General features: G+C 46.5%; 1 non-coding gene across 1 annotated transcript; it reads left to right on the top strand.

Annotated features, from left to right (window-relative positions):
- Positions 1-10,740: 10,740 nt before the first annotated feature.
- LOC136502341 (small nucleolar RNA R71) lies at positions 10,741-10,849 on the top strand. The gene has a single exon (XR_010770502.1). It is a non-coding gene; the product is annotated as a small nucleolar RNA R71 (small nucleolar RNA).
- Positions 10,850-18,343: the final 7,494 nt, after the last annotated feature.

The raw sequence follows: 18,343 nt of genomic DNA, 5'->3' as shown, positions 1-18,343 counted from the left end.
GCCGCAGTGGACGAACTGGCCCATGTACACGCCCCCGACGTCGCTGATGGAGAGCATGGTGCGGCGACCGTAGTAGCACCTGTGGTAGAGCTGAGCCGAGACTGTAATGAAATAATGTTGTGGGGAAGCCCCCGAGTAAACAGTCTTTAGAGTATATTGTTCCTTTTTTGTAATGACATCGCTTTGTAAGTGGTGAATTTGTGCAAAAAATGAACAAAATTACATCCTTTGCTTATGGCAAGTCATTTTAGCGCTTTCCAACTCTTCTCATGGTCTAAGTCATAGGAAGCTAGGAATCGTGGGCGAACTAATTCTGATTGAGCTGGTGAGCAAAGAGGTTGCAGCCGCTGGGGCGTGGGTGTCTCGTAGTCCTACCAGTTGTATTCAGAATTGGTTCCCAAGATCTTAGCCCTCGAGACTCATTTACGAGGCGAATGGACAACTTATAGAATGTTTGTAAGTATAACACAGGGATTTTTTGCAAGCGCGATACTTGTATTACACATAACATATGTTACGATCACATGCCAGCCCCCGAGTGAGGTCTGACCCCTCACGATTTGTAGGGGTCGGAAATCACTAAGGATCGGGGTTCTGTTAAGACAAAAACTGATAAAGAAAAGTGTAAGCTTATTTTAAGGATAGAAACGACGTAGCTGCTCAATGTACTGAGGGTTTGTGTTGATCACTGGCAAAGACGCCTGTTGGAACCGGCTCTCGGCTGGATGCCGCTTTTGCGAGTGTGTCGGCCGCTTCATTGAGGCGCCTGGGGATATGATTGAGTTCGAGGCCGTCGAATTTGTCCTCCAGACGTCGGACCTCTTGACAGTATGCCTCCATCTTGGTATCGTGGCAGCCCGACTCTTTCATGACCTGGTTGACGACCAGCTGAGAGTCGCCCCTGACGTCAAGGCGTCGGATGCCCAACTCGATGGCGATTCGTAGGCCGTTGATGAGCGCTTCGTATTCTGCAGTATTGTTTGATGAGGGAAAATGAAGCCGAACCATGTACCTCATGTGGAACCCGAGGGGGGATACAAAGACTAGTCCTGCTCTGGCGCCCTTCTTCATCAGCGATCCGTCGAAGTACATTATCCAGTACTCTTGATCGACGGCCGCTGGTGGCATCTGGACCTCGGTCCACTCCGCGATGAAGTCAGCTAATGCCTGAGATTTGATCACCGTTCGGGGGACATAAGAAATGCCCTGATCCATCAGCTCGAGTGCCCATTTTGTGGTTCTTCCCATAGCGTCATGGCTACGAACGACCTCGCCGAGGGGGAACGACGTTACTACTGTCACGGGGTGTGACTCGAAGTAGTGGCGTAGCTTCCTTTTGGTGATGAGGACGGTGTAGAGGAGTTTCTGGATCTGGGAGTAGCGGGTTTTGGAGTCGGATAACACCTCGCTGATGAAATATACAGGGCGCTGCACCTTGAAGGCGTGCCCCTCTTCCTCTCGCTCTACTATTAAGGCGGAGCTAACCACTTGGGTGGTGGCCAATATATATAGCAGGAGAGATTCTCCATCGCATGGAGGAACTAGGACCGGCGGCTTAGTTAAAAATTGTTTAACCATGTCAAGTGCCTCCTGAGCCTCGGCCGTCCACTCGAAGCGGTCAGTTTTCTTCAGGAGTCGATAAAGGGGGAGTCCTCGTTCGCCGAGGCGTGAAATGAATCGGCTGAGGGCGGCAAGGCACCCGGTGATCCGCTGAACCCCCTTTATGTTTTAGATCGGGCCCATCCTCGTGATGGCTGATATCTTCTCTGGGTTGGCTTCGATGCCACGCTCGGAGACGATGAAGCCGAGCAGCATGCCCCTTGGGACCCCGAAAACACATTTTTCGAGATTGAGCTTGATGTCGTTCGCCCGGAGTTTCGCAAAGGTGCGTTCAAGGTCGGCGACAAGGTGGTCAGCCTGCTTAGATTTGACTACGATGTCATCGACATAGGCCTCAACAGTTCGCCCGATGAGGTCTCCGAAGCAACTAAGCATACAGCACTGGTACGTTGCCCCAGCGTTCTTCAGACCAAACGGCATTGAGACGTAGCAAAATGATCCGAAGGGCGTGATAAAAGATGTCGTGAGCTGGTCGGACTCTTTCATCGTGATTTGATGGTAGCCTGAGTATGCGTCAAGGAAACAGAGGGTTTCGCACCCCGAGGTGGAATCGACTATTTGGTCTATTCGTGGCAAAGGAAAAGGATCCTTTGGACACGCTTTGTTGAGGCCAGTATAATCAACACACATTCTCCATTTCCCGCTCTTTTTCCGGACAAGAACAGGATTTGCTAACCACTCTGGGTGGTATACTTCCTTAATGAATCCTGCGGCCAGTAGTTTGGCTATCTCCTCACCGATGGCCCTGCGTTTCTCCTCGTCGAAGCGGCGCAGGCGTTGTTTTACTGGCTTGGAGCCCGAGAGGATCTGGAGAGTATGCTCGGCGACCTCCCTCAGGATGCCCAGCATATCTGAGGGTTTCCACGCAAAGATGTCCTTGTTGGCGCGAAGGAAGTCGACGAGCGCGCTTTCCTATGCGGAGGAGAGCGCGGTCCCGATTCGGACTTCTTTGCCCTCGGAGCTACTGGGATCCAAGAGGACGCCCCTAGAGCCCTCTGCCGATTCGAACGATCTAGACGACTTTTTTGCGTCGGGTGTCCCCTCAATGACCTCCTCCCTGAGGGTGGCGAGCTCTTCGGATGCAATGACCGCAGATGCGTGTCCGCAGCATTCGACCTCGCACTCGTAAGCGCGCTGGAAGGAGGTGCCGATGGTGATGATCCCATGGGGGCCCGGCATCTTCAGCTTCAGGTATGTGTAATTGGGTACGGCCATGAACTTCGCGTAACATGGTCGCCCCAATATGGCGTGGAAAGTCCCCGGGAACCCCACTACATCGAAGGTGAGGGTCTCAGTCCGGTAATTGGATTGATCCCCAAAAGTGACGGGCAGGTCAATCTGCCCTAGCGGTACGGCTTGCCTTCCTGGCACGACGCCATGGAAAGGCGCTCGGACAGGGCGGAGGCGCGTTCGGTCGACGCCCATCTCGTCGAGCGTCTTGGCGTACATGATGTTGAGGCCGCTGCCCCCATCCATCAGTACCTTGGTGAGCCACTTTAGACCGACGATCGGGTCGATGACAAGTGGATACCTTCCCAGGTGTGGGATGGTATCTGGATGGTCGGTTCGGTCGAAGGTTATGGCGGATTCTGACCACCGGAGATAGGCTGGTATAGCTGGTCCAGCGGTATAGACCTCTCGATGTGCGACCTTCTGGCGGCGCCTGGAGTCGTAGGTCGTTGATCCTCCGAAGATCATGAGGGCACCGGTTGGAGTTGGGAAGGTGTCGTCCTTCTCCTCCGTGTCGTTAGTGGTGGGAACAGGCTCCTTCCCCTGCTCCTCCTTGTTGAGACCCCCGGCCAAGTATTTGCGCATAAGGCCGCATTCCTTGTATAGGTGCTTGGCCGGAAAGGCGTGGTTCGGGCATGGCCCCTCGAGCATTTTTTCGAAGTGGTTCGGAGTGCCCTCCATGGGCTTCCGGCCACCTTTGTGGTCGGCAGCGGCCGCGAGCGAGTTGTCGCGCCGTTGCTTCTTATTTTTACCTTTGGCGGGACGGTTGGAGGCGCCTTCGCTGGCGTCCTCGTCCCGCCTTGTCTTTCCGTCGGAGCGATCAAAGATGGCTCCGACCGCCTCCTCTCCAGAGGCGTGACTGGTGGCGATGTCCAGAAGTTCCTTGGTAGTTCGCGGGCCCCTGCGTCCTAGCTTGTGGACCAGGGATTCGCAGGTTGTTCCGGACAGAAAGGCTCCTATCACGTCGGCGTCGGCGACGTTCAGGAGCTTGTTGCACTGTCGGGAGAAGCGCCGGATGTACCCGCGGAGGGTTTCATCGGCCTTCTGACGGCAGTTCTTGAGGTCCCATGGGTTTCTAGGGCGTTTGTACATGCCCTGGAAATTACCCACGAAGATCTCAGTCAGATCCGCCCAACTCTGAATAGCATTGGACGGTAGGTGCTCCAGCCATGCTCGTGTTGAGTCGGCCAAGAACAGCAGGAGATTGCGAATAATAAAATTATCATCACTCACACCACCGGCCTGACATGCAAGCCGATAGTCTTCGAGCCAAAGCCCGGGATTTGTTTCGCCAGAATATTTAGGAATGTTCGTAGGCGGTCGATACCTTAGGGGGAACGCAGCGTTGAGGATGTGCCGACCAAAGGCCTGAGGGCCTGGCAGAACGGGGCTCGGGCTTCGGTCCTCGTTGCTATCGTAGCGCCCGCCACGTCGGGGATGATAGCCGCGGCGCGCTGCTTCTCCATCGTCGCCGTGGGCATGTCTCCGAGCGTCGATGATGCTACGTACGTCGCGGCCACGGCCGAGGCGTTGATGTACAGGGACGATGGAGGGCTGCCCGCTGGCTGGCGGTGTTTGGTGTACGGATGCGTCTTTGGTGGGACGCACTGAGGGCGCGCGCTGGCTAGTGTCGGGTTCATGTCGTCGAGACAACGAACTTTTCGCCTGCTGCGCTGCTGCACGCTCGAGCAACGTGCGAATCTCCCGATGAGCGCGTCGATCCTCGGACGTCGCGGCCTCCGGGAGGCCATGCAGCAAGGCGGTTGCTGCGGCGATGTTCTGGCTGGCTCGAGCAAAGTGAGGAAAGGCCCCATCGTCGGTGAGGATCCTTTGATGTACGGTGCGGGCTATGGCGCGCGCGCGCCCCCCGTCTTTGCGGCGTTCAATCTTGCGATTGATGTCCGCGTATTCCCGTGCGAGCCCTTGCCCGGCCTCATTGATTTCCTGTTGACGAGCCTTTAGCTGCTCCATCCTCAAGTGAGATGGGGCTGTCCCCTCCTCCCTGGATCTGCTGTCAAGATTGTTTGTAGGGGTGGCCACTTCCCTGGAGGCGCTTTCGACGTGACCCTCGGGGGTCTGCGTCATGTAGCATTCCCGAGAAGGGTGGTGACTCCCCCTACTGGAATCTGAGCTGGAGAGCGATACGGGCTCCTCGTTGAGGAGCTCGTAGAGGGTCTCTGTATCCTGCTCAATCGCCCCCACGAACTCGATGTCTGTGGGTGGTTGAACCACACGTAGCGCCAGAAGGCGGCTAGCGGTTGCCGCAACGTTGCGGAGACCGAACGGAAACGCTATCGGGGCGCTCCATACGGACCCTTCCGGACACATGGTGGCGTTGTGAGAGGCCTCCTTGGGTGACGGGTCTCCCCGGGAGTTGCCCGGTGGACCCTCAAGCCTGAGATGGTTCAGGTTGATGGAAGGGAGAGACGGAGCGGCTGAGTGAGTCAGCGCCAGCTCTCCTCCTAATGTGATGATGAAATCCAGGTCGCCAAAACGCAGGTGTGCGCCCGGGGCCCAGGTGATTGCGTGGGTGGCCATCCGAGACCTGATTTGGAACGCGCAAAGCCCCTACCTGGCGCGCCAACTGTCGGTGTTTCGTACAAGCACCGGCAAGTAAATTTATAGTAATGCGCGTTAGGCTTGGATGGTGCGCTAAAGGACACAGGATTTATACTGGTTCGGGCGGAACGTCCCTACGTCCAGTTTGTTGCTGCTTGTGTTATTAGCACCATGAACGGTCTATAGTAAGGGATACAAACTGCCGAGAGAGGGACTGGTCCCAAGTCTCTCTGATCGAAGGATTGAAAGGTGGTCGAGAGCTTTGTAGCTGCTCGTGTGTATGAGTGCGTTCTATTGTTCGGTCCTATTTTTTCCGTCCCTTTGATGGAGGATGCGCATCCCCTTTTATAGATGAAGGGGATGGCTTTACAAGGGTGAGGACTCCAGGATGCGTATTCTACTTAGTCTTGTGGCTTACGTCTATCCGATCAGGTCCTCCATCCTGATGAGTGCGAAGGAAGATAAGTGCTTACGATATTGTCGATGTCTCTGTAGGATGTCAGGTTAGTCATAGAACGCTGCCCTGCGTAGGGTATGGGCTGTAGTACGGTGGTTTTGACTTATGAGCCTCTCCCAGCCTCGCTCCGTGCGCCTTCTGGTTCCCATGATTCCTTGTTGGGAGAGTTCAGGGTCGGGGTCCGGTGTGGCACCGTGGCCAAGGCCTTCCGACTGGGAGGACCTAAGGGGTCGGGAAGCGGGCGCCGCTCCCTCGGGTCCATAGCGTGGTGACGGAATACTCGTCGTCCGTGGAGATAGCAAATCCGTTCTTGGAGCGTAGCGGTTGTCGTATATCTTTGTTGGGTTCCGTGTCCCAGAGCTGAAGGCGGCGCCTACAACTCTACAGGGTGAGGCGTACACACCTGTAATACCTTTTGGGTTCTGCGGCGCCCGGAAGGGTCTAAAGCATCAGTCCTGTCGTTCCCTGGTAGTCCTTTTCCTGCCAGGGCGCAGGGTATGGTCGTTGGAGCCATGGTTGACCCGAATGTCTTGTCTCGTCCTGTACCCATCATTATGAGGGATAGATATTGATCAGGGCGAGGCTCGTTCTGGGCCGTCGAGTGAGGCGGAGATCAATCCCTATCTCTTGGGCGAGACTAACCCTATCCCTCTGGGATCGGGCGAGGCGGAATCCATCCCTTAGCCCTCGGGCGAGACCGAGCCCGCCCTATAAGCGTCGGGCGAGATGGAGTTTGGCTTTGAGCCTTTGGGCGAGACAGGGTTATCCCACAAAGGCGTCGGGTGAGGCTGACCCTGCCCCTCCGGGATCGGGCGAGACGGAACTCATCCCTTAGCCCTCGGGCGAGACCGAGCCCGCCCTCAAAGTGTCAGGCAAGATGGAGTTTATCCCTCGGCCCTCGGGCGAGACCGAGCCCATCCCAAAGGTGTCGGGCGAGGCGGAACCGAACTCCTGTTACTCGAACAAGGGATGACATGACGCCTTTATGCGTCCGGAAGTTTTTCACGTTAGGTGGTTATCGGTTCCGCCTTCTGGGGTACCCCGGTATTAAGTCCCCGACAATTATGAAATTACGAACCTAACGCAAGTTGAACGGATCAAATCGGAGTTAAAACAGAGAAGTTATGGCTAAAACAAAATCAGTAGCAATTCTGTAAATAGCTGAAAACATAATTTATTCTTAACCGAAACAAAATACGCTTTCAAATAAAGAAAATAAAATCTGTAAACATGTTTTGGACTGCGAGTTTATTTTCCAAGAATACAGGGACTCTTTAGCAAAAAGAACAGCGAAAGGGTATGTTTTAATCTGGGCCATTGATCTAAAAACGGACGGCTCGGGATGATGTGTATTTCTATTGTATTTCAAGGTTTGTTTTGTTAAAGAAAAACAGCCACAAAACTCATGTATGACCTCATATGACGTTATCAAGCTAACTAGCAGATTAGAACAGTGCAACGCATGCATGCACGGGTGACGTTGATTGCTCATACTCCCTCCGTCCCAATTTAATTATCGTTTTCGGTGTCCGTACCACGACTTTGACTTAATTTGTACAAAATATGTGCAATATTTGTGTCTCTAAATAAATTTGTTAAAAAAACTAGATTCAAAGATCTTTTCAATGATGTTAATTATGTATCATAAATAATAATATTTTTTTAATATATTTTTTATTAAAGTTGTTTTTTGGGAAGTGAGAACGACAGATATTCTGGGACGGAGGGAGTATGCATGTAAGCCTCCATGCCTTGCGTGATGTACGTAGGCATACACATGTGGACATGATAAGCGCGCTAACAGGCCATAGATCATAGCGATATGAAACTAACGCAACAAATGAACTGAAACAGAGCTAAAATAAATAAGATGTGAATTCGACAAGTGCACGAGTGTGGGTTGCCTTGCTTCCGGATTGCATGACGTGATGTGTTCTCTAGATGATGAGTGTGCTCTTGAAAGGTACAGGTGGCAGAAGATACATACATGTACTTGGTGAATTTGCTATAGGATCCATGTACGTTGAACAGGAGTCGTGGCTTTGATTTCCTCTCTGGTAGTGAAGAAATTAACGTGCAGGAGCTGCTTGCTATGGTGAGGACAGAGGCATGAGCCTGGCTTGGGCATCAACTGGCAAGGACGCTTGTGCCCGGAGATGGATGGCCGACGTGCAGAACAGCAAGCGACGGCGACATGCAGAAACTGATTTGCTTGCAAGCAGACAGATACACCATGATGAAATAAGAGAGTGCAGACTGCAGAGAACACAAAGACCTGATAGAAAAAAGGAAAGGTAGCAATAAGAGGCACAGATGTGCGGTAGATGAACAATGGTGACCAACAGCGCTTTGACTGGCGGCCGGCACGACGATTCCAAGCCAGCAACGAACCGGTGCCGAGGAGACGAGAACGCTGACATGGCAGCTTGATGAAGCTTCTTCTCAAGAAGGTTTTCTCAGACCTTGGTTTCAGTGTTGCTGAAACATGGTTCACGGTCGGCAATGAGTAGCAGATTGCATGTCCATGGAGCAACGACAGGATGTAGCCATGAGTTGGAGAACGATAGGGACGGCGGCGAACTTACTTGTTGCCGAGGAGAGTATGGTCGGGCTAGGCAGCGCGGCAGCGACGGCGAGGGCGACGATGACGGTGAGGGAAGGAGGGATAATATAATTTACTACGCGAGGGATTTCCTAAACTAGGGGCTCCCTTACGGTAGTTTTGGTGTGTTTTACCCAAGGGTTGGTTGATATATAGGAAGAAAAACTCCCCACATCCACGTCAACTAGCGATATGGTACTAATTGATGTTACCCCCTCCACATTTACTAATGGACCTAAATAATCATTAAAGCCCATTAGTAAATAATGCATGGGCCTTTAGGATTTATTAGGATTATTGCACTTGGGCTTTGAGCATTGGGAAAAATAAGAGATTTATTATTTTCGGATTTAATTAATTTCATGGATAAAACAATTCTAGAAAAGTCCAGAATTGATATTTAAGCCACGAAAAATACTCCGAGACCTCCGAAAATTGGGAGAAAATTCTCAGAGACACTTTGGAACATGATGAACCCAAATAAAGTATTTGGAGCTCATAAAAATATTGTTGGGAACTTGGAACATAAAGATTAAGGTGAAGGAGGTAGGAATTAAATTCCAGAAAGAAGGTAGAAAATTCATAGAGATAGATATTCATCTCCTAAACGTATAAAAAACATACATTTTGCACATAGAAACATAAGGTGCGACCGACATGAATGCAACAAACATATTTCTACCTTATGATAAATTTTAAATTAATAAAAAATTTTATTTTCCTATGTTTTCATGTGCACGATAATTCACAAATAAATCATTTTAACTCTATTTTCAAAAGTGGTAAATTTTGGGGTGTTACAATATCACAGAAGGTCCTATGAAATATCCTTTGCCCAATGGTACACTCGATCATGGGTATACCAGGGTCATCCTTCTTAGCAAGGAATGATGAAGCAAGGAGGTGGTCGTACTCTGATCGGAGTGTATTGATCATGTTAATTGATTTTTCTTGTGATTTCCCGACCTTGTTCTTCTTCCTCCTCCTGTTGTTCTTCTTCTTGGTCACTGTTGTCTCTTCTAGCAGGTTCGACGTCTGTGGATGTCCAAGAGATTGCAAGATGCAACTCTTGAAAGAAAACTTCTCCTTTCTATCCTTGATTGTGAAGCAGATCTTGGCACTGTCCATGTAGATGATGGCTTTTGCGGTGCTTAGGAAAGGTCGGCCCAAAATAATGGGTGCCCTTACATCTCCACCTGTTTCCAAAACCATAAAGTCTACAAGAACATATGATTGTCCCACTCGAACAATGGCGTCTTCAAGAACTCCCTTGAGGTAGCAGAGTGACTAATCTACAAGCTGCAAACGCATGTTTGTGTATAATAAAGTATCTCTATTAATTTGATCATAAATTACCTTAGGCATGATGTTGACACCAGCTCCGAAGTCACAGACAGCTTCTTGGAAAATATGTAGTCCAATGGCGATGGGGATGATAGGTCTCCTTGGATCGATCTTCTTTCCTAGCAAGATATAATCTATCCACCTTTCCATCGATGGTTGTATACAATAGTATGCTGCATTATGAATATTGACAAGATTTATAGTTTCTAGATCTTCTGGTTGATCCGGAATCTTACCTTTGTCAGATGAAGGAACAGCAGCAGCCAACTGAGCTATTTGTGATTCTATCATTTTATTAAAGCTATGCTGGTTCTTAATGGCAAAAGCAAAACTATTCATTCTATTATTTATGTTCTCTAGAATTTTATCATTGGTAGCTACCTTTCTAGATAATCCCTCCATAAGTTTGAATTGGCTAGCAATTAATTCTCTCAAGGGTGGTTGATTAAAATTATTAAAATTATTACCTTGATAGTTACCTTGGTAGTCTGGTCTCTGTTGTTGGTTCCATCCTTGATTCTGTTGAGGATGAAAGTAGTAGTTGTTGACAAAGTTCACATCCTCTTGGGTCTCAGTGCAGTTGCTCCCTGAATGCCTAGTGTTTTCACACTCTTCACATGTCATGCGAGAATCATGAATGTGCATAACTTCTTGCTTCTCATTAGCTCGATCTTTGAGCTTCTTCATCAGCAAGTCCATCTTAGCAGATATCATGTCTACCTCCTTGAGTTGATGCATACCTCCACCTCTCTTATGGGTTTGAACATGTTCTTCATTCTAGCCTTGATTGGAGGCCATCTTCTCCACAAGAGCTATTGCAGCTAGTATGGTGAGTGACAGGAATGCACCTCCAGCAACAGCATCCATAATCTTACAGGTACTATTGGTCAACCCATGGTAGAAAGCCTGCATGAGTAGCCAATTCTCCATCCCATGATGAGTACATTCCACAATGTAATCATGAAAGTGTTCCCATGCCTCAGGGACAGATTCATCATGTTGCTGCTGAAAACTTGAAATTCTCCCACGCAGAGCATTAGTCTTGCCTATGGGAAAGAACTTTCCTAGGAAGACAGTGGAGTAGTTATCCCATGTAGTATTTCTATCATTGTTGGCGTAGAACCATTGCTTCACCTTCCCCAAAAGTGAGAATGGGAAGAGGCGAAGTAGTATGGCATCTTGGGTCACTCCTTTGATGGTGAAAGTGCTACAGATCTCCAGGAAGTGTTGGAGATGTGTTCTCATATCTTCATGTGCCTTTCCACAAAACTAGCTGGCTTGCACCATATTGATGAGAGCTGGCTTGAGCTCGAATCCTTTGTCTCCAACATTAATTGCTGGTCCAGTATGGATGTTGGCTATAGTTAGAGCAGATAATTCGCGGAGAGTATTGTTAGCCATGGCTTCAAATTCTAGTGTTAAGCTTCGCCTTATCTGGTTATCTTTCGATTCTAAAGCTAGAACTTTCTTTAGTTTAGCTATGGTCCTCTTGATTAATGCTTCTAGATCTTCAACGCAGTTTGTTGGAAGGTCAAAACCAATCATACATTACCCTATATAAGATATAAAAGTAGACAAAACAAGGGTAAGCGTGTTTAAGCAGAGGTTAATGGTTATCTTTGATCACATTAATAAGTATAAGTTTATCAATACCTTCCCTGGCCTAGCTACCTTCCTCAACAACAACGCTAGAAATGCTTGTTGGTATTTATTAACTTGTCAATTGTTTTAGTAGCCACCTATTATAAACATATATCTCCTAACATTTATTTACTAGGTTGTTATCCCTAGCGATGATGCAAGATATGCTTGTTGGTACTAAATAGCATTACTACTAGAATAATACTAAGTAGTTCTTTATCATTTTATGTGACTAGAAAGAATATATAGGTATATGAATGAAAAAGGATCTGCAAGCACACAGATAATATACTATTGTAGCACTTCACCCGAGAGTACTCCGGGTATCGTTATTTATATTTTTACCATAGGGAAGGTCTAGTATGGACATATATTGATAACTTATACTATTGATGGAGAAGTAAATCATAACCAACATTCTACTCATAACAGGGGTAAGTCATAGGATAAGAGATATATATATGATAAGTACTGATTAATGATAAATCACTCAAAGTACTTCTTTCTATGGCATTAGCATGGTCAAGTAGAATATTAGAGGAATAATTCATGTGTCATTCTTATTTACATGTCAAAGCATACATTAATTAGTGCAATTATACCTAGTAGTCATTGCTAAGATCAACTTTATGTCTACACATAAGGGATATTACTAAGGAAGATTAAGAATAGAGCTTGTCTTCCATCGTAATCAGCTCCAACATCACTAGGAGTTATGTTGGATCGATTTGGGAGCTTCTCGAGCGAAGTGACCGGACTGGCCATAGGGGAATCAGCTGAGCCGACTGGGGCAGTCGGCCTAGCTGACTTAGAGGAGTTGGCTTGGCTGACTAGGGTAGTCTGCCTACTCGACTTGGCCATAGTAGCAAGGGAGTCGATTGAGATGACTTAGTTAGTCGGCTTGCCGACTAGTCTGTCCTTGCATGGGAAAAATTCAAATTTTTATGCATCGACTATTCTTGAATATGAAAATTACGCCCACCGACGTTGTTGACGGTCACTAACATCAATTATAAACCGTCAACATAACCTGCATTTATACTTAATTCCATCACCAAACATAGGTATAGTAGTTTAAACTAATAAATTCCATGAGGTTTGGTGAATCTGTGTTTTCAGCGGGGTTTATCCAAAAAACTATCAAGGGGGACCTATTCGTTAAAGGAAATTACGGAATTTAGCTACGTAAACAGCGTGGGAAGATTCTAGAAGACTCTAGGAGGCTCTCCACCGAAGCAGACACTAAGGGGCTACCATATGGGGCTGATCGGCCCCACTTGTAGGCCACCTAGCCCCTGGGCCCACTTGTTAGCCTCTGCGTCGTAATGTCAGTTCTCCACCGCCTACTAGGTTGCATCTACGTCATCCTTTAAGTTAGTTTGATCCAAGGGCTCACGTTGGACACTCTGGCCTATATATACCAGCCCCTGTCACCCTCTCTAGAGCCATCCTAAAACCCTAATTCATATCATGAGGATCAAAGCCAGCTATCAACAGAAGATTAATCCTCCATAGGATCTAGTCTTATAAATAATAGTGAGATAGAGAGTGAGGGAAGAGTTTGGAGGAGGTGCCGGCCTATCGGTGCTCACTCTACGGCGTGTACCTTGGTGGATTCAAGTTCTATCTAAGCTTGCGTCTGAGATTTCTCTGGTAATCAACTTCTGATTCAAGTAAGTATCTTGTTTATATTGTTCTTCAGGTTCACAACTCACTTTTGATTGCTTTATTCTCTTCCTAGGGGGAGTATAGTATTAATCGTAAGTGTAAGCGTGGTGCTTAGACTTGGGTTAATCATGGATGCACCCTGCATTTCGAAAGGTGGTAGATCACGTGAGTAACATAAGTTCTATATAGCCTATACTATATAGCTTTGTTGATCCTTTGTAATCCACCTCTTGTCTGTAGGTGCACGTAGGACAAGGTTGCAAAGAAAAGTATCCTCTGCTGGTGTCTTTCCCTAGTAATGTCCTTAGTTTAATAGTAGAAGACATAAGCTTACCTAAGTCAGAACTAGAGAACTTTAGTAATCCTCTCTATACTCCTATTTATCCTAACTTTGTTGCTACCCTTAGTTAAGTTAGACCGTAGTTAGTCTCACACGTTTCCCTGTGCATATGATACTTGGAATACCTCCGGGTGAAAGCTACAGCGGTATCCGTGCGCTTGCGGATCTTTTGTGTGCATTAAAATATACCAACGGACATCATAGCAGATGCTTATTGAGCTAACATGTTGGCTTTTTAATTTCATGCCTTAGAATATGCCGAATTTAGATTTTGGCAAAATAATCAATAATATCAAGGCAAGCATCAAGACAAGTTCTTAGTGATCTTTCTAAACATTAAAATTCACCAGCAATTTGTTGTACCACCAGTAATGAATCACTATAGGCTTCAATATATTTTACCTCCATGGATCACAACATGATCAACCCAAATAAGAGAGCTTCATATTCAGTTTGATTGTTGGTACAATAGAAATCTAATCGATTTGACATCCCAATTTCAGCACCATTGGGAGAAACAAGAATAATACCAACACCTTGGCTATCTTTACAAACCGATCCATCAAAGTATAATTTTCATGGAGTAAAAGTAAGGTAATTGACTTCATTTTATAAATCAATACCATGCTCAACAATAAAATGAGCAAGAATTTGACCTTTCAATGGTTCAAAAGTCAAGTCATATTCTATTAGTGCGTATGCCCATTTGCCTATCCTTCCACAAAAAATTGGCCGATATAACATGTGCTTTATCACAACGGCCTAGCAAGCAACAACATATGTACTAGACAAAAGATAATGCCTCATCTTAGCACACGCATAGTACAGTGACAAGCATAATTTCTCTATATGGGCATACCTTATCAAAGGATCAAGAAGACATCAATCAACATAGATGATAACACATCCTTCCTTTTGTCTTCTTGAGTCAACACAACACCGATGCACCCTCTTTGGCAATAATATATAATGTGAATGGAGCTCCACTCCTAGATGCACGAAGAATCAATGGTGTTGATAAAGAATTCTTGAGAAGCATGATTAACTTAATTTCTAATCGGCTTCTGAATTTTGATTTGCAAACGTCGGCCATGGTCTAATACCAATCTCAATATCAATTTGTTCACATGGGTTGGCCCACGTAATTCCCTATCTAAATAGAATTTACACTACATGATGATATGGAGCCGATCATCAATCGGCTCTAGAGAAATGGGAACAAAGCCTCCTCTAATGACTCAAAACCAGCAATGTCTCTCCCTGACAAGCAAATCATATCATTATGCCCCCAAGCAAAGGGGCATCGACCATGGTATAAGCCGATGAGTCTGCATGGATGATCTCAACTTCATTATTCACCCACTGAATGAGGAACTAGTGCAAGCTAGAAGGCACACCTCGATTGCCATGAATCCATTCATGCCTAAGAATCAAACTGTAGCTCCCTTGCACCTCTGCAACAAAGAAGACGGTGGGCAATGTTTTGCTCCTAATAGTAAGCTTCATCAAGGCAAATCCCTTAGCATAATATATTTTCCTCCAACACCTATGATCGTCCTCTTGGTCTTAATTTGCTCCTTATCAGATCCGCCAAGCTTCTTATAAAGTGAATATTGCATTAGATTCACCATGGCTTCGTTATCCACCAACATGGTGTTGACCAGTTTGCCATTAATGTAGCCCTTCACATGTAGTGGCTTGAAATGATTCACGTGGTCTGCTGGCTTCTAGAAAATAGCACTCTGAGGAGCAAAGCCATCTTGATTTCTAGAAGGCCCCCAACACCTGCATGAACAAAAATAGGTGCCAAATCAACCAAAGGCATATCAGCGGCTACTGGAATTGTGGGAGTTGGCTTAGTCAACTTGGAATCGGCTAAGCCAACTTTGCACAGTGGCCAGAGGAGCTGCAATAGAAGAATTCATCTTATTAGCCGACTTAGAGTCGGCTTGGCTGACTTGGCCAGAGATAGGGGAAGTCGGCTTAGCCGAGTGGGAAATTGGCTCAGCCAACTTTGAGCAGGTGGCTAGCTCTTTCTTGCTTGACTAAGGGAAAATTGGTTCCTTGTTGAAGATTTCTTTCCCCATCTTTGTTAGCCCTTCTTCCTCAAGCTTCTTGCAACGAGTACGCTGGAGTTTGTGCTTTTGTGTTCTCGACAAACCTGAAGGGCACCATGTCGGTAGGAAGTTCTCAAGAGTCGATGTGCTACTCTAGGCATCATGATCATTTGTAGTAGGGCCCCTTGATATTTTCTCCACATCAGATTGGTCCAAATTGTCAATGACAATCGGTCCTTCACTTTCTTTGATTGAAAAATATGCGGAGACGATTTTGATGATAATTTGCTCATCGGCCTTTCCTATGGGATTAGTGAGAACTTCCTTGTTTGTCAACACATAAACTTGCTCTATTGATGCCTTACCCTTTTGTTGGACCTAATTAGCAAGCTTAACCAAAACCGTCTTAATTGGTCTTGCCTTGTTGGAGCTCGATTGGCCATAGCTTAATCAGCTATGAGGGACATACCATTGCTCATTGTGAGCTAAACCAACAGGCATCCTCCAATGGTGAGGATTTTAACGTATTAATGGGTAAGGAATCAATACTCCATCTTTATATGTGTGCTGCAATTTTTGCTTGCAGCTAGCTTGACTGATTTGGGAAATCGATCTTGCTGATTTTTTCTGTCCACCAATAGTAAAATCAGTTTGGTCGACTTTTAAAGTTAGCCTAATCGATCCTCTTCGAACAATAGTGTTATTGGTTGATTTCTGCTTGTCCACGGGAGTTTGAGCTTGACCCCCGAGCCTAGTAAATTTGATAGTGATCTTAAGGCTCTCCTAATTATCATTGGACTTTTCTAGCACCACCTCACGATCTAAGACTTTCTTTCCCTTCTTATGTTCTCTAGGGTCGTCGATTATCATATTCTTTCCAATAGCGAAATCGGCTTGCTCCGATCGAATCAAGACGGCTAGATTATTGATCTCCAGAGTTTCAGCCATGGAAAGTGTCTTTTTGCAAGGCAAAGGATGTGCATCTCCGTCTACGTAGCTTGCATGTCCAACTTTGCCTTTTTTATTTCCAAATCTGATTAATATTTTTTTGTGAATCGATTTGGGAGGCATTACATGAAGCCTTAGGCATTGGAGCCATGCTTGATGACTTTGGAGAGTTAGACAACATCGTAATATGAGGCAATGAAGCGTGCGGTGCTATTGTCCCATCATCGGTTCGAGAAGTATAAGCCGAATTGGGTGTATATGTAGTAGTGGGAAGAATAGTGCTAACCCCTCCTGAATTAGTCTTATCGGTTTCAGCTGCTGAAGAGACCAATTTGGGTTTCTTCCTAAAAATAATCTTGCCATATTGATCAATATAACAATAAGATAGCCTCTTACCAGGAGGTATAGTGGTAGCCTCTCCTAAATTGGCCCTATCGGTTTCAGGCGCTAGTCAAAATAATAGTAAAACGACCTCTCATACTGAGGTTGACTAAAAACCGAGGCCGATTCACTAGTATATCCAACATGAAGTGAAGTAGTAATAGGAGTACCAAAGATTCCTTCCTCTAACTTATCAAATGCAGAATTCATCTTAACCATAGTATAGAAAAGAGGAGAATCTTTAGTAATCCCATCTACCTTCAGCTTAGCTATGGTTGTAGACCTGATGAGGATCTCCTCACCCATTGGACTAGTCAACTCACCGTTGTGACCGTTGTTCCACATCTTGATAAAAGGAGATTAAGACCAGAAGCTTTTGGCCTTTTCGGCCAGATTAAGCAACAGTAATGAGAACATAAAAAGGTAAATCGGTAAAGAGTAGGCCTAGGGCAAAGAGATTCAGCTACAAAGTAGAGCTAAAGCAATCTTTTTCCCCAGCGGAGTTACCAAAAAGTGTGCTGATGCTTAATTAGGTCACACACTCGATAAGGAGCAAGATCGCTCGATGTAGGGCCTAACCGATTTTGGGATCGGCCGACGCCTAGGGGATGTCCACACCTGGACCTTGTGCCTCTAGCGATGAGCGCGATACGTAAGACACATCGCCGGAGGAGCCTCACCGGGAACGCGATATGCAAGACACATCGGCGAGGTCTCTTGAGACCCAAAACCCCACACGCCCTAGAGGGACCCCATTGGGGCGTGCGGTGGCTATGTGCTGCCCTAGCCGGCCTAACCGCTCTAGAGCGTCATCGTCATTGATCCTCCAGCCATGCAGCACCGCACGAAGAATGAGGAGAAGAGGTAGAGTGGAAGAGAGGGTAAAAAGGGATAGTAGATTGATTTGTTGTGTTTTTGTTTCGATTGGATAGACGGGAACTCAATCGTCTATAATCCTCTCATATATAGAGAGGGGTTGGCCTTATCCCAGTAGGAAACCTCTCCAAGACTTATTTTTTAAGTTTCACACGAGTTTAGAATAGTTCGGATCGGAATCCAAAAGGCCAGATCTAAACAGGTCTTTTTATTAAGTCTGTCGAAAGTCCCGACTTGGGTCAGAACTCCCGATGTGGGGATAACCCTAGACACCCGAGCAGGTTTCTTTAGGCTTTTTGGAAGTTCTGACACCCGTCGAAACTTCCAATGGTTGAAAGTCCCGACTCGGGTCGAAACTTTCAACAACGGAGCATTTTTCCCGGGGCATAACAAGACTCTAAATTAGACATTCCATATATGTTTTTTTACCATCTCGATGAGAGGAATGTAATGGTGAAATCCGTTCCATATTTTGATAACTTCACAAAATAGACATTTTTTGTGTCAACAACTATCTATCCTAAACCCAGTCACATACTCTATTACGTCTTGACCGACAAAAATAAGTTTTTTTATACCATTACAGTTTTACAAGTTTAGAGATACGCTATTTTAATTCG

Source organism: Miscanthus floridulus, chromosome 13, assembly GCF_019320115.1.
Source record: "Miscanthus floridulus cultivar M001 chromosome 13, ASM1932011v1, whole genome shotgun sequence".
Lineage (NCBI taxonomy): Eukaryota > Viridiplantae > Streptophyta > Magnoliopsida > Poales > Poaceae > Miscanthus > Miscanthus floridulus.
This window is presented reverse-complemented; position numbering and strand designations above follow the sequence as displayed.